At 45.1% G+C, this 13,870-nt stretch overlaps 1 protein-coding gene across 2 annotated transcripts in view; it reads right to left on the reverse strand.

Moving 5' to 3' along the window:
- Positions 1 to 10,657, reverse strand: part of STX17 (syntaxin 17) — a 143,276-nt gene extending 132,619 nt beyond the window's left edge. Inside the window, exon 1 of one of the 2 annotated variants that reach the window (XM_044293685.1) lies at positions 10,400 to 10,573. The gene's annotated coding sequence lies outside the window, so the exon portion shown is untranslated. The other variant, XM_044293686.1, reaches the window with a different exon arrangement.
- Positions 10,658 to 13,870: the final 3,213 nt, after the last annotated feature.

A 13,870-nucleotide genomic window follows, 5' to 3' on the forward strand; every position in this document is an offset into this window, starting at 1 on the left:
ACGTGTACCATTAGAACTATTGAATGGAATAGAGGAGCCGAAGGGGCAGAGTAGAGGCTGAGGATAGCTTGCAGAAAGGGTCTTGCGATACCGAAGGTTCGGAGGGTTTCGAATAAGAAGTACCAATTGAGTCGGTCAAAGCCCTTTTTCTGCATCAAGGCTCAAAATAACTGTGGGGGTCGAGGTACGCATCACCACATCAATCAGGTCAACAACACGGCGAGTGTTATCTCCGCCTTGTCGATAGGGGATAAACCCCACCTGGTCCTTATGGACCAGGCTGGGGAGCCACAAATTCAGACGAGCAGCGAGAATACGGGTGAAAATTTTCAGGTTTGCATTAAGAAGGCTGATCAGTCTATAGTTAGCTCAGTCCTGAGGGTCTTTACCCATCTTGTGGATGATTACAATATGGGATGACCGCATAGACGGCGGGATTGGAGAATCCAGTAGAAATGAGTTGAGTAAGGCCAGGAGATTGGGGGAGAGTTCTGATTCAAACGTTTTGTAGTACAGGTCTGTGAACCCATCAGGTCCCAGAGATTTGCCTAAGGGGAGAGTTTCAGTCACATCCCTGAGTTCCTTGGATGATATGGGGCTGTTCAGAGAGGTGACTGCCTTCAGAGAGACCTTGGGCAATTTACAAGAGACTAAGTAATTCCGTATGCAGGGTGGGGGGGTGGGTTGGTGCGAGTGTTTGTAGGCAAGATTATACAATTTATAGTAATAATCACGAAAGCATTGAGCAATCGCATCAGGGTGGTATTGGGGACATCTAGCGGTGTCTTTCACTGCCTGGGGAGCACCCTTGGAGGTAGCATCCCGTAAATTGACGGGCCAAGATAGTGTGGCCTTTATTAACTTTTTTGTAATATCGCTGCTTGGACACTAAAATAGTGATTAATCGCCCAACCCTTATGGCAACACAGCACAGAAATAAAAGCCACACCTTGCTGGTTACGATGGGTAACAAAGCTTTTATTTTAGACAGTTTTATGAATCTCCACAACAAAATAAGTTATAAATGATATTTATCATCAGAACATGCACAGAAGTTCTGGTGGCATATCACCTATACATAAACCATAAACTGTGCACTGCTGCCCCACTACACTGCTGTCCAGCAGCCAGTCATCTTCTCCTGCAGCTCCAGTGTAGTCATCTGTTGCAGCTGCAGGTGGTGATTAGCATGCACACAGCCTATGGCTCTTAAAGTGGTTGTCTCACTTTAGTAAGTTACATTTACAGTTGTGCTCATAACTTTACATACCTTTGCAGAATTTATGATTTCTTAACCATTGTTTAGAGAATATGAATGATAACACAAAAACTTGTCTTTGACTCATGGTTAGTGGTTGGTTGAAGCCATTTATTGTCAAACAACTGAGTTCACTCTTTTTAACCCCCTAAGGACCTTGCCATTTTTCACCTTAAAGGGGTTTGCCACTATATAAGTACTTTCCACTATGTAGTGGGAGGTAGGGTAAAAAAAGAGTTTCCTAATATACTTTCTTAAAAAAATCTGAACGGTAATGTTTTTATAATGAGCCCCGCCCCCACTGAGCCCCACTCTGCGTGCAGCCAGTTCGTCCATGGCTGCATGTGACATGGAGGAGCTTTAGAGAAAGCTCGTCCATGGCTTTATTATAACTGCACATGCGCTGCTTTTCCTAATAAGAGAAGTGCATGCCCAGTCTGCCCTTGCCACTGGCACACTTCCGGCCCCGACTGTCTCTACAACCGCATCTCAAATTTTGTTCCCCATTTCCACCCGAATATGACAACACCCCATATGCGCTAAAAAAAATTATGTATGGGCGCATGGCAGGGTTCTACAGTCAAACAGCTAAATATGGATTTTGCTGACCTGAATTGGCAGACATTGATTTTAGGTGCCATGTCGCATTAAATAAATTTCTGGAGGTCCCCAGAAATCAAAAACCCCAAGAAGTGACCCCATTTCGGAAAGAGCACCCACGTACGAACATTTTACGTGGTGGAAAGGGTACTTTTTAGCAAACAGGTGTCTCACAGAAGGCAGAATTACTTGAGAGAAGCATTTCAAAGCACACATTTGCAAAATGAATACTAGAAGACCCAAAATTTTCACTTTCACAAGGGGTTAAAGGAGAAAATTCACCCCAGTATATGTTCCCCATTTTTTCCCCATTTTGCGAACACCCCATATGTGCTCGTAGCCTGCTATATTGGCGCACAGCAGGTCTTTAGAGGCAAAGTGCAAAATATGTTTTTTTGCAGGCCTGAATTGGCAGACATGAATTTAAGCTGCCATGTCACATTTAAAAAGTTTCCAGAGGTCCACAGAAATGAAAAACCCCAAGAAGTGACCCCATTTTGGAAAGAGCACCCCCGTATGAACATTTTAAGCGGTGGAAAGGATACTTTTTAGCAAACAGGTGTCTCACAGAAAAGAATATGTAGTGATTGTTGGATATGCAAGCAAAGTGGACTAAATCAGATATAAAGTGGGAATATTACAGGGAGCATAAAGGATGAAATTAATACTTGGTAGATTCTGAAGCAGTCCTGCATGCACAGGCCAGGTTTTTCAGGGCAGGTTTCGCATTGGTAAATGGTGTCTTTCCTTATCCCTCTTTTGTGACACACCCTGCATTTTTTGGGGGTCCTTCCCTTCCTTGCTGTCTGGAGGACTTGACCTAGAAAATGTTGCCTTGGTATGACACGGGCACCATGACTTCCTGAAGTACTGGGACCCTCTCCGGCCTGGGTTTGATAAATTAGGTCCTTGATAGCCACCTCTTGGAACTGAAGGAAAGTTCCTCTGTGGCCTCAAGATTGACATAGGATGTACGCATTGCACATTGCCATATGTACAATGTGTACGGCCAGCTTTTTGTACCACACTTTTGTTTTTCGTGTGGCACTGTAGGGCTTCATAAGTTGATCTGCAAGATCCACCCCTCCCATGTGCTTGTTGTAATCAAAGATGCAGTCTGGCTTGTTGACAGTGGTAGTGGTACCTCGTACAGTGGCAGGGGAGCTGGCACTAGTGTGAATGTTGGTCAGTACAAGGATGTCCCTCTTGTCCTTGCTCTTAACCATCAGCATGTTATCATGGAGGAGAGCCCTACTTTCACCCATTCTCAGTGGTTGTCCTACCAGGGATCTAGGGAGGCCTCGCAGATTTTTGCGTACTGTGCCGCAAGCCACAGTACTCCTGGCAGTTAGGGACCTGAATAGGGGTATGCTGGTATGATAGTTATCCACATAGAGGTGGTAACCCTTATCCAGCAGTGCGTGCAGTAATTCCAACACAATCTTCCCACTAACTCCTAGGACTGGGGGGGGGGGGGGGGGAAGCATTCTGGGGTTTCTATCCTGGAATCTTTCCCTTCGTAAATGCAGAACTTGTGGCTGTACCCGGAGCTACTCTCACAGAGTTTGTATATTTTTATGCCATACCTTGCCAATTTGCTAGGCAGGTATTAGCGGAATCTAACCCTCCCTAAACTGACACTAACTGAAATTGATATACAGTGGTGATAAAAATTCTAGACACCCCTGTTAAAATGGCAGGTTTCTGTGCTGTAAAAAAATTAGACAAAGATAAATAATTATAATAACCTTTTCCACCTTTAATGTGACCTATAAAATGTAGCACTCAATTGAAAAACAAACTGAAATCTTTTAGGTGGAAGGAAGAAATAAAAAAAATAATGTGGTTGCATAAGTGTGCACACCCTCTTATAACTGGGGATGCAGCTATGTTCAGAATTAAGCAATTACATTCAAAATCATGTTAAATAGGAGTCAGCATACACCTGCCATCATTTAAAGTGCCTCTGATTAACCCCAAATAAAGTTCAGCTGTTCTAGTTGGTCCACAGAGAGCAAAAGCCATGGTCCACAGAGAGCTTCCAAAGCATCAGGATCTCATTGTTAAAAGGTATCAGTCAGGAGAAGGGTACAATTTTTTTCCAAGGCATTAGATATACCATGCAACACAGTGAAGTCATCATCAAGTGGAGAAAATATGGCACAACAGTGACATTACCAAGAACTGGACGTCCCTCCAAAATTGATGAAAAGACCAGAAGAAAACTGGTCTGGGAGGCTACCAAGAGGCCTACAGCAACATTATCCTGGCCCCCTTTGTTAGGACTCTACCCTCTTACATTAGCGATAGAAATGATCTTATGGGTCGGTTGGAAGGTGTTTCTATAGATGACGGTACATGGTTGGCCTCTATTGATGTTGAGGCATTATACTCCTCAATCCCACATCATTTGGGACTGAAAGCAGCTGAGACCTTTCTGTTGACCAGAGGCCGCCAGTATTATGCCCATAACTATCTGGTTTTGAGATTGCTGGAATACTATTTCCTATTTGATGGTGTCTTCTACCACCAGCTCAGGGGCACGGCGATGGGGAGTCCCTGCGCCCCCTCGTATGCCAACTTGTTCCTGGGCTGGTGGGAGAAGACAATTGTATTCGGTGAATCTCTGGCCCATGTGGTCGCACATGTGGGGACATGGGTCAGATTCATTGATGATATTTTTCTTCTGTGGAATGGGGAGGCTGGCTAACTGCAACACTTTGTGGAGGGACTTAACATCAATGATGTGAGGCTGCGGTTCACGTCAGAAGCCCGAAAAAATTCCCTACCTTTTCTGGACATAGTGATCATGAGAGAGAGTCGGGGTGAACTTCAAACCAAAACCTATAGAAAGCCAACATCCACTAACTCCCTTTTAAATTGGAACAGCCACCATTCCCTTCCCCTGAAAAGGGGTATCCCCACTGGACAGTACCTGCGAATGAGGATGAACTGTTCCACTTTGAAGGAATTTAAACAGGCTGATGATCTATGCGAGAGGTTCAGGGAAAAAGGTTATCCTGAATCGACTCTCAGAGTAGTCTATCAAAAAGCCAGTTCAAGGAGTCGAACGGAGCTCCTCCATCCCAACAAAGTAGAGAAGGGGGAGAAACAGATTCGCCTAATAGGCACTTTTGATGGGGCCGCAAGAGAAGTGCGTGAGGTCTTATCTAAACATTGGAACATCTTACTGCTGGATCCAGACATCAAAGAAATTGTCGCACCTACTGCAAACATTACGTATTGCAGGGGTCGGAGCATACGAGATCGTTTAGCCACCAATGAGCAGTCGGGGAGGTGGCTCAAACCTCTGGAGGGTTGCTTTCACTGCAGTGGCTGCGTCGCATGCCCCTACATCAATAAAGGCTCGGCATTCTATAGCAATGTAACCGGCAAGAGCTACTCAATTAAGGGATTCCAAAATTGTAGATCTAAAGGAGTAATTTATAAGGCCACATGTCATTGTGGCATGGAATATGTGGGTAAAACCACACAGGAATTTCGAAGGAGGGTGGGGGAGCACCTTGGAGACATCAGGCATAAAAGAAATACCCCACTAGCCAAACATATAGAAACCAGCCACAATGGAAATTGGAAGGGTATCACCTTCATGGGTATTGAACTAATCCCTCCCCTGAAGAGAGGGGGCAATTGGGATAGGAGGATATTGCAGAGGGAGACCTGGTGGATTTTTTAGCTCAAAACCTCCAACCCCACTGGCCTCAATGAGCAGCTTTCCTTTAACTGCTTTATTGAGGAAACAAGATCCACCTTCTGATATATATATATATATATATATATTTATATATTTTTTTTTGGGGGGGGGGGGGGCTGCTCCACCATGTCTCCTAGACCCCATACATGCCAGTGATAGCACCTCCAGGTAGCGCCTCCTGTGATTGTACGGAGTGATGCACCTTACTTGGCTATTCTGGCCAGAGTAATGGGTGTCTTGTGGGGAGTGGAATTAGCCCACCTCCACTTCGCTACAGGCGCCCATGGATCCACCCCCTTTCATTGTTGGACCAATCACACATGGAGGAGATTCGGCCGCAACATTGGGGCGGCACTACCAGTGCCGCTCCCGATCATATGATCCCAGATGTGACGTGACTAGATATGTCACGATCCACGTGATTGATCATGTGATATTGGGAGAGGAGCTAATTAGACGCGCGAGGCTTAAAAAGGATGCCAGCGGGATTAATCACTCCCCACTGCCACACGCAGGAGAGGAGCGGACTCAGGATACAACTTGGCAAGCTAAGTACACTCTGTTGTAATTACAGGATTGTCCTTTAGTTGCTAGTGGCGGCAATTGAGGCTTAAACGAGCACAAACAGTTTTTTTCTGTTTGAAGTCCAGGTATTGGTTAGTCCCCTGATGATCTGGTGTACAGCCAGTGAAACGCGTAGGGTCATTTTTTTTGCTTTGTATTGGTCTGTCTGCCCTAGTATGTGACTGGTCTGTGTTGTTTCCGACGAAGCTGGGCAGTCACCTGTCAGTATTGAGGGCAATCTAGGGACAGACAGAGAGGGGTCGAGTTGTAACAGATAGGACAAAGGGAAATCCTTAGGGGAAGAGACTCAGCATCTGTCTCCCTCTTATACTCTATCCCTTTTGTTCCTAACTCACCCTCTGAGTGAGCCAGTGAACACACCTCCTGGCTGCTTATTTAACTCTCTACCAGCTCACCTTGGTTGGCAGTTGAGTGTCACCTCCTAGTAAGCTGCATTTTGTACAAAAACTTTTTTTGGGCCTATTATTTTAAATTTTACTAATAAAAGTATGTTTTAAGGTCTTCCCATTATTCAATTTATTGCAATTTACAAGTTAGGTACATATTTATATAATTTGTGTGACCAGCCCTAACCTTGGTTAAGTTTAAACAACATTAAAGGAGCTGCAGGAATATCTGGCAAGTACTGGCTGTGTGGTACATGTGACAACAATCTCCCATATTCTTCATATGTCTGGGCTATGGGGTAGAGTGGCAAGACGAAAGCCTTTTCTTACGAAGAATAACATCCAAGCCAGGCTACATTTAGCAAAAATATATCTCAAGTCTCCCAAAAGCATGTGGGAAAAGGTGTTATGGTCTGATGAAACCAAGGTTTTTTGGCCATAATTCCAAAAGATATGTTTGCCGTAAAAACAACACTGCGCATCACCAAAAGAACGCTATACCCACAGTGAAGCATGGCGGTGGCAGCATCATGCTTTGGGGCTGTTTTTCTTCAGCTGGAACTGGGGCCTTAGTTAAGCTACAGGGAATTATGAACAGTTCAGGCTTCTGCTAGAAAGCTGAACATGAAGAGGAACTTCATCTTTCAGCATGACAACGACCCAAAGCATACATCCAAATCAACAGAGGGATGGCTTCACCAGAAGAAGATTAAAGTTTTGGAATGGCCCAGCCAGAGCCCAGACCTGAATCCGATTGAAAATCTGTGGGGTTATCTGAAGAGGGCTGTGCACAGGAGATGCCCTCGCAATCTGACAGATTTGGAGTGTTTTTGCAAAGAAGAGTGGGCAAATCTTGCCAAGTCAAAATGTGATCTGATAGACTCATACCCAAAAAGAGTGCTGTAATAAAATCTAAAAGGTGCTTCAACAAAGTATTAGTTTAAAGGGAACCTGTCACTGGGATTATGTGTATAGAGCCGAGGACATGGGCTGCTAGATGGCCACTAGCACATCCATAATACCCAGTCCCCATAGCTCTGTGTGCTTTTATTGTGTAAAAAACGATTTGATACATATGCAAATTAACCTGAGATGAGTCCTGTACGTGAGATGAGTCAGGGACAGGACTCATCTCAGGGTAATTTGCATATGTATCAAATCGGTTTTTTTTACACAATAAAAGCACACAGAGCTATGGGGACTGGGTATTGCAGATGTGCTAGTGGCCATCTAGCAGCCCATGTCCTTGGCTCTATACCCAAAATCCAGGTGACAGGTTCCCTTTAAGGGTGAGCACACTTATGCAACCATATTATTTTATTTTTATATTTTTTTATTCCCTCTACCTAAAAGATTTCAGTTTGTTTTTCAATTGAGTTGTACAGTTTATAGGTCACATTAAAAGGTAGAAAAAATTCAGAAATGATTTATCTTTGTCTAATTTTTTACATCACAGAAACCTGACATTTTAACAGGTGAGTGTAGACTTTTTATATCCACTGTATATACACACAAATTATATATATATATATATATATATATATATATACACACACACATATACAAACACACACAACTAACTACCACTAACTGAAGTTATTTTTTCACACCAAAAAAGTGGGGGGGAAAACAAAACAAAAAAATTAGCAGATGCTACTGAGCACACTACTGATTGGTGCTCTGCAGCACGCACGCACACAGATCGTGACCACTTGCTGGTCACAGCTCAGATGCAGAAAAAGTGATGCAGAGCTGGAAAATGATAAAAAATAAAATAAAAAGACCAAAAGAAGTGCACAGACCAAATGGCATCCGTAAAAAAAAGGATGGGGGGGACCTGGAACAGCTGCAAATGAAAAAAATTATCTGTGCAGCTATTCCAGATGTTCTTATTTCTTCTTTTCAGCAGCAAAATGGTTAATGTCCCAGTAAGCCACAGCAGCACAGAAACTCTCTGCATGCAGTCACAAGCTAGAATGGCTGCATGCAGGGAAGTTCAGCCTCTTCCTGTGAGGCTATAGTGCTGCCATTGGCTGGAGCGTTGTTCCAGCCAATCGCAGCGCTGGCAGGGGACCCAAAACACTGGTGTCCCCAGCCACTACTATCGGATCAATGGGGAGGAGACATCAGCTTCTCTCCAGGGCGTTCCTTCTCCCTGCTGTAGCGCTGTCCAATCACTGCGCAGAGTGTCACAGCCAGGGAGAAGAAACGCCCAGGAGAGAAGCTGATGTCTCCTCCCCATTGCTCCGATAGTAATAATTAGCATACGGAGCAGGAGATGGTAACGGGGGCACAGCAAGCGAACGGAGTGGCGCCCAAGAATAATAGTAAGTGCAGGGAGATCCCTGGGCGCCGCTCTATGTAGCCTGCTCATGAAAGGTTGTCTTTAACTTTTAATACAGGAGGCAGGTGCCGGCAGCAGAATCACATAGCCGGCACCCTGCCTCTGACAGGGAGCTGCGATCAGCGGCAGTTAACCCCTCAGGTGCGGCACCTGAGGGGTTAACTTCTGCTGATCTGCTGCCGTCACCCGCCTCCTGTATTAAAGGTTAATTATCATTGGTGGTGCAGTGCGCCCGCCCCCCTCAACCCCCCCAGTATTAAAATACTTGGTGGCAGTGGCCACAGGGTCCCCTCCCCTCCTCTTCATTGGTGGCAGCGGCAGCTTCTGAACGGAGCCCCAGCTGTGTAATCCTGGGTCTGCGATCGGTTACCATGGCAGCCAGGACGCTACTGAAGCCCTGGCTGCCATAGTCAGCTCCAGGCTGTGAGGTCCTATTCACCCTTATAGAGCTCTATCAGGGTGACTAGGACGAGGGATGAAAGATCCCAGGATAGTTATTAAATAAACTGTAAAAAATAAATAAAAATATTAAATATAAATCACCCCCTTTCCCAGTTTTACATATAAAATATATAAACAATAAATAAACATATCACATATTGCCACGTCCGAAAAGTCCAAACTATTAAAATATAAAATCTATGCGGTGAACGCCGGAACAGAAAAAAAAAGAAAAAGAAAAACTGCGCGATTCGACATTTTTTTAAATGCAGAATGCACGTGGATTTTTTAATAGTGTTTTTTTTATGTGGTATCGAATGGTATCGAGTATCACAATACTTTTTAATGGTATCGAAATCGAATAAAAAATGTGGTATCGCAACAACTCTAGTGGGAGCTATATATTTATCTGTATACCATACCTAACTGTCCCTCTTTTGGAGGGACTGTCCCAGTTTTTGACCCAAGCCTCCCTCTTTGCTCCTTTAAGGGGTTATCCTATAATATAATAACCCTTATAAGGCCCCGCAAAATGCCCAGTCACCACATATAGGCTATACTTACCTTGTTCCCTTGCATCTGCGTCACTCCTGATGCCCGCTGCTACATTTCCCAGTCACACAGATCAAAACATCCAGCGAGGGGGGACAAGGGTGCAAGCCAATAGCAGGCAGCGACAGGAACGAGCCTCCCTAACAACGCAGAAGAGACGGGTATGCATCGCGTGTGACGTGGAGGATGCAGCAGCACCTGTATGTGGTGCCCAAACATTTTGGGAGGCATTATAGGGGTTGGATACATTTTTACATCTGAGGTACAGCTTTGCATTATTACATTTACTATATTGATCCAGAATGTGTTTCCCTGGTTCCTGTCTATATATTAAATCCTGCCTTGCATATTATTTCATTATTTGATGCAATTTGGATTAAAAAAAATGTTATATTCAGATACATTTTTACGCTGTTGTGTGAAAAATAAAAAAACAATTATTGAAGTATATAACTATGCAGGAAAAGTGCATCTTTCACACATTAAACGATGTGTCCCTCTGTGAGGGAGGTACGTACGGTATACAGCAGATCTATGCACTGTCACCTATGTATACATATCTTCAGTCTGCAACTTCCGGAAACAGAGACCTGGCAGACTGGTCAGTGACTAGCTGCCCAGCTGAGCCATGCTGCCCTCACACAATACACCCTCTCAGGGACGGATACATCCCAGCTCCGTGGACTTGGGAGCCTTACCTTTCCGGTCTAATTACTGTAGAAGCTTCAGGTTCTTAGAGAGCTGCAGGACCTTTGATGATGTCATGAACATGTGATCAGGCACATGAATGGGAGGAGTTATGCCCAGGGCTTCCTGCTTCTCAGGTTCTTCTTCTCATCTTCAGGTAGAAGTTGGTTTCTTACCCACATTATTTGTATTTCTTTTTTAATGAGTTTTAAGGAGACCTTATCGCCAGTAATAAATAAAGTTGCAGTCTGCTGTCCTGTAGGAACATGATGGAAAAAATAAAAATGATGGCACACAAATGGGCATCAAAGTGGGCACAAAAGGTGGGATTTAAAGGGTAAAATGCGTTCGGGCCAGTGAGCTTGCACTGCCAACATACAGAGGGTGATGTCCCTTATCATATGCAGTTGAGTTCAGCCTGGCCCCAACAGGTTCTGGGCATGAGAACTGGCATCAAATAGGGCAGAAAGACACTTTCAGTGATTTAAATAAGTGGTGTTGCCACAAGAACTGGCATCAAATTGACTAAACAGAAACATTTCTATAATTCTGATATGAATTAGTAACTGGTCTTTTTAAAGGGTTAAATTCATTTTGGGCACAGATCTCATAGTGCTAACATGCAGAGGGTGATACCCCGCATCAAATACAGTTGATCAGCCTGGCGCTAACAGGTTTAGGGCACAACAATTGGCATCAAAGTGGGCAAACAGATTATTTTCACAGATTTGGATAAGTAACTGGCGTTTTTAAAGGGTTAGGTGAATTAACACCACTGATCTCACACTGCAGACATACAATAGTAAGATGGTGCTTTATATTTAGTTATTGTTTTCACATTGATGTCAGTTTGGTATTCAGTGCTGAATAGTCTATCACAGTCTGGTCAGCAACCTTCCCCCTAATGGGCTATCATGGTGATAGGCCATTCAGGCGATACACATAACAGCGCAGAATACCACACTGACATAGAGTCTGTCTGCTCACTTTCATGCCAGTTCTTGTGCCCAGAACCTGTTTGAGCAGGCTGATCTCAACTGTATCTAATGCGAGCTTGGCATTTCTGGGGCCCCAAGCAAAATTATATCTGGGGGCCCTAATCAGGAATACCAGCCAGGAATCGCCATTCCCGGCAGCGGTTCCAAGTCTGCCCACTGCTGTATCTGCATCTTTAGGACACAGATACAGTTGAAAGCTGTGGCCAGAGATAATTCTAACTCTTCTGTTGCCTGAGGTAACAATTGAAATGGCGCCCCCACCCTTGTGCCAAATTCTCAATCCCTCCCCTCTCAGCCTACTGCTAAAGTCATATTTACGTTCTCTCTCCTGATCTGATCCATTCAGACCAGACAGTCATGACAAATGATTTATGCCGCATCTTATCTCTGCAGAGTTTGTCACACAGACATCTTAGATTCCTCACTTTTCCATCATCCTCCACCTCTTGGTACCCCAACAGTGTCATCCTGCTGCCATCTACAATATTGTGCCAGCTTGTATCATAGCATCCCCCCCCCCCTGTATTATTAAAATGCCCCAGCAATTCCCCCTGTATTATGTCCCCCAACAGTGCCTCCTGCATTATTAGTATCTCCCCCAGCAGTGACCCTTGCATTGGAATGTCCACCACCAGTTCCCCCCCTGCATCATAATGACCCCAGTTATGCCCCTGCTTCAGTATAATGTCCCCCAGTACTGCCCCCAGCAATAGTATGTTCCCATCTGTGCCCCCAATGTCCCCTGAAGTGTGAAAATGCCACCAATAGCTCCCCCTGCATTAAAATAATGTCCCCCAGCAGTGCCTCAATGTCCCCAGTAGTGCCCCCTGCATTAGAATAATATCCCCCAGCAGTGCCCCAATGCCTCCAATATTGCCTCCTGCAATAGAATAATGTCCCCCAGCAGTTCCCTAGTGCCCCTAGTAGTGCCGCTTGTATTAGAATAATTTCCCCAGCAGTGCCCCAATGCCCCCAGTTGTGCCACCTGCATTAGAATAATGACCCTCAGTAGTGCCTCAATGTCCCCAGTAGTGCCTCCTGCATTTGAATAATGTCCCCCAGCCCCAGCAGTGTGCCAGTGTCCCCCTACATTATTACAATGTCCCCAAATAGTTCTGGCCAGGAAAGTTAAACCTCACTAGTACTTACCTCACTAGCGCTTCATGCCACCTCTCCTGCGGGGCTGAGTTGCTTGTGTGCCACCGCAGTCTGTGCAATTACGTCATTACATCCGCCTGCACTGACTTGTGATGACATCATTGTGCAGCCTAAGAGACCCGGTGCAGGAGAGAGTGATATGCGACCCCCTGTGCCGGTATATTTTGTAAGAAGGTACAAGGAATGTATGATAAGTATGTGTCACCGATGTTCCTGGCTTCAGTGGAGTAAGAGTCGGTTTTTATGTGTCAGCAGCAGTTGCTGTTTGACACCTTGATACTTAGTATAGCTGTAATAGCTGATCCGGGGCGGCTCTTACTGGGGGTAGTCAAAGCACTGGGTGGGTGACTACTCCCCACGTTCCAGGCCGGGTTTTGCCAGGCATAAAAAACAGCCAGCACTGCCAGGTGGAGAGGATTACCTCCGTCTGACAGTGAAGCTCAGGAGGTCTGTGTGCTGTGATCTCAGGGCTGTGTTGGGTTCTGCGCCTTGATCCGGGCTGGAGGGCTCAGACCCCTGTGAGGGTGAACAGGTCGCCTAACGCCTGCCTGTGGACTTGATAAGGTAGAACTTCCAACAGGGTGTAAAGTAACACCCAATAGAAAAGGTGACTGTTTTGTATATGAACTTTTCATGTGTGTGAATGATCACCAAGCAACTTGCGTTTTTGTTTTGCTTTCACGTGGGAGGCTGGGGGCGGTTAGACAGTCGCAAGGAAGGCGGGCTGGGCACTGTAAGAGGGGCGGTACTGGGCTCACTAAGGCGAACAAAACGCCCCTCTGGGCACCTTCAGGACTAATTTGCATAACTAATAAAGTCGATTTTCACAGAAACTACTGGACGGATTACAAGATAGAAGAACACAGCCTATTCAAGGTAAGCTGTGCTGCATGACTGCTTTAAAATCCGATTTTGGGTTAGGGGAGGTGACAGAATCCCTTTAAAACGGTACCATATAACCTTTTAATTAAATATGCAACTTATTGCTGGGAGGGAGCGGGCACTTACAAGAAGACCCCTATATCGATCTTGTCATTCAGGCCTAACGGCCCCATTGCTCCTGCGCGCAGGATCCACTTACTTTCTCTCCTAAGGAGATCCTTATGTCTATCGCCCCTTGTGGTAGACTATGTACTATTTCTGTTC

This window comes from Bufo gargarizans, chromosome 5 (genome assembly GCF_014858855.1).
Source record: "Bufo gargarizans isolate SCDJY-AF-19 chromosome 5, ASM1485885v1, whole genome shotgun sequence".
Taxonomy (NCBI): domain Eukaryota; kingdom Metazoa; phylum Chordata; class Amphibia; order Anura; family Bufonidae; genus Bufo; species Bufo gargarizans.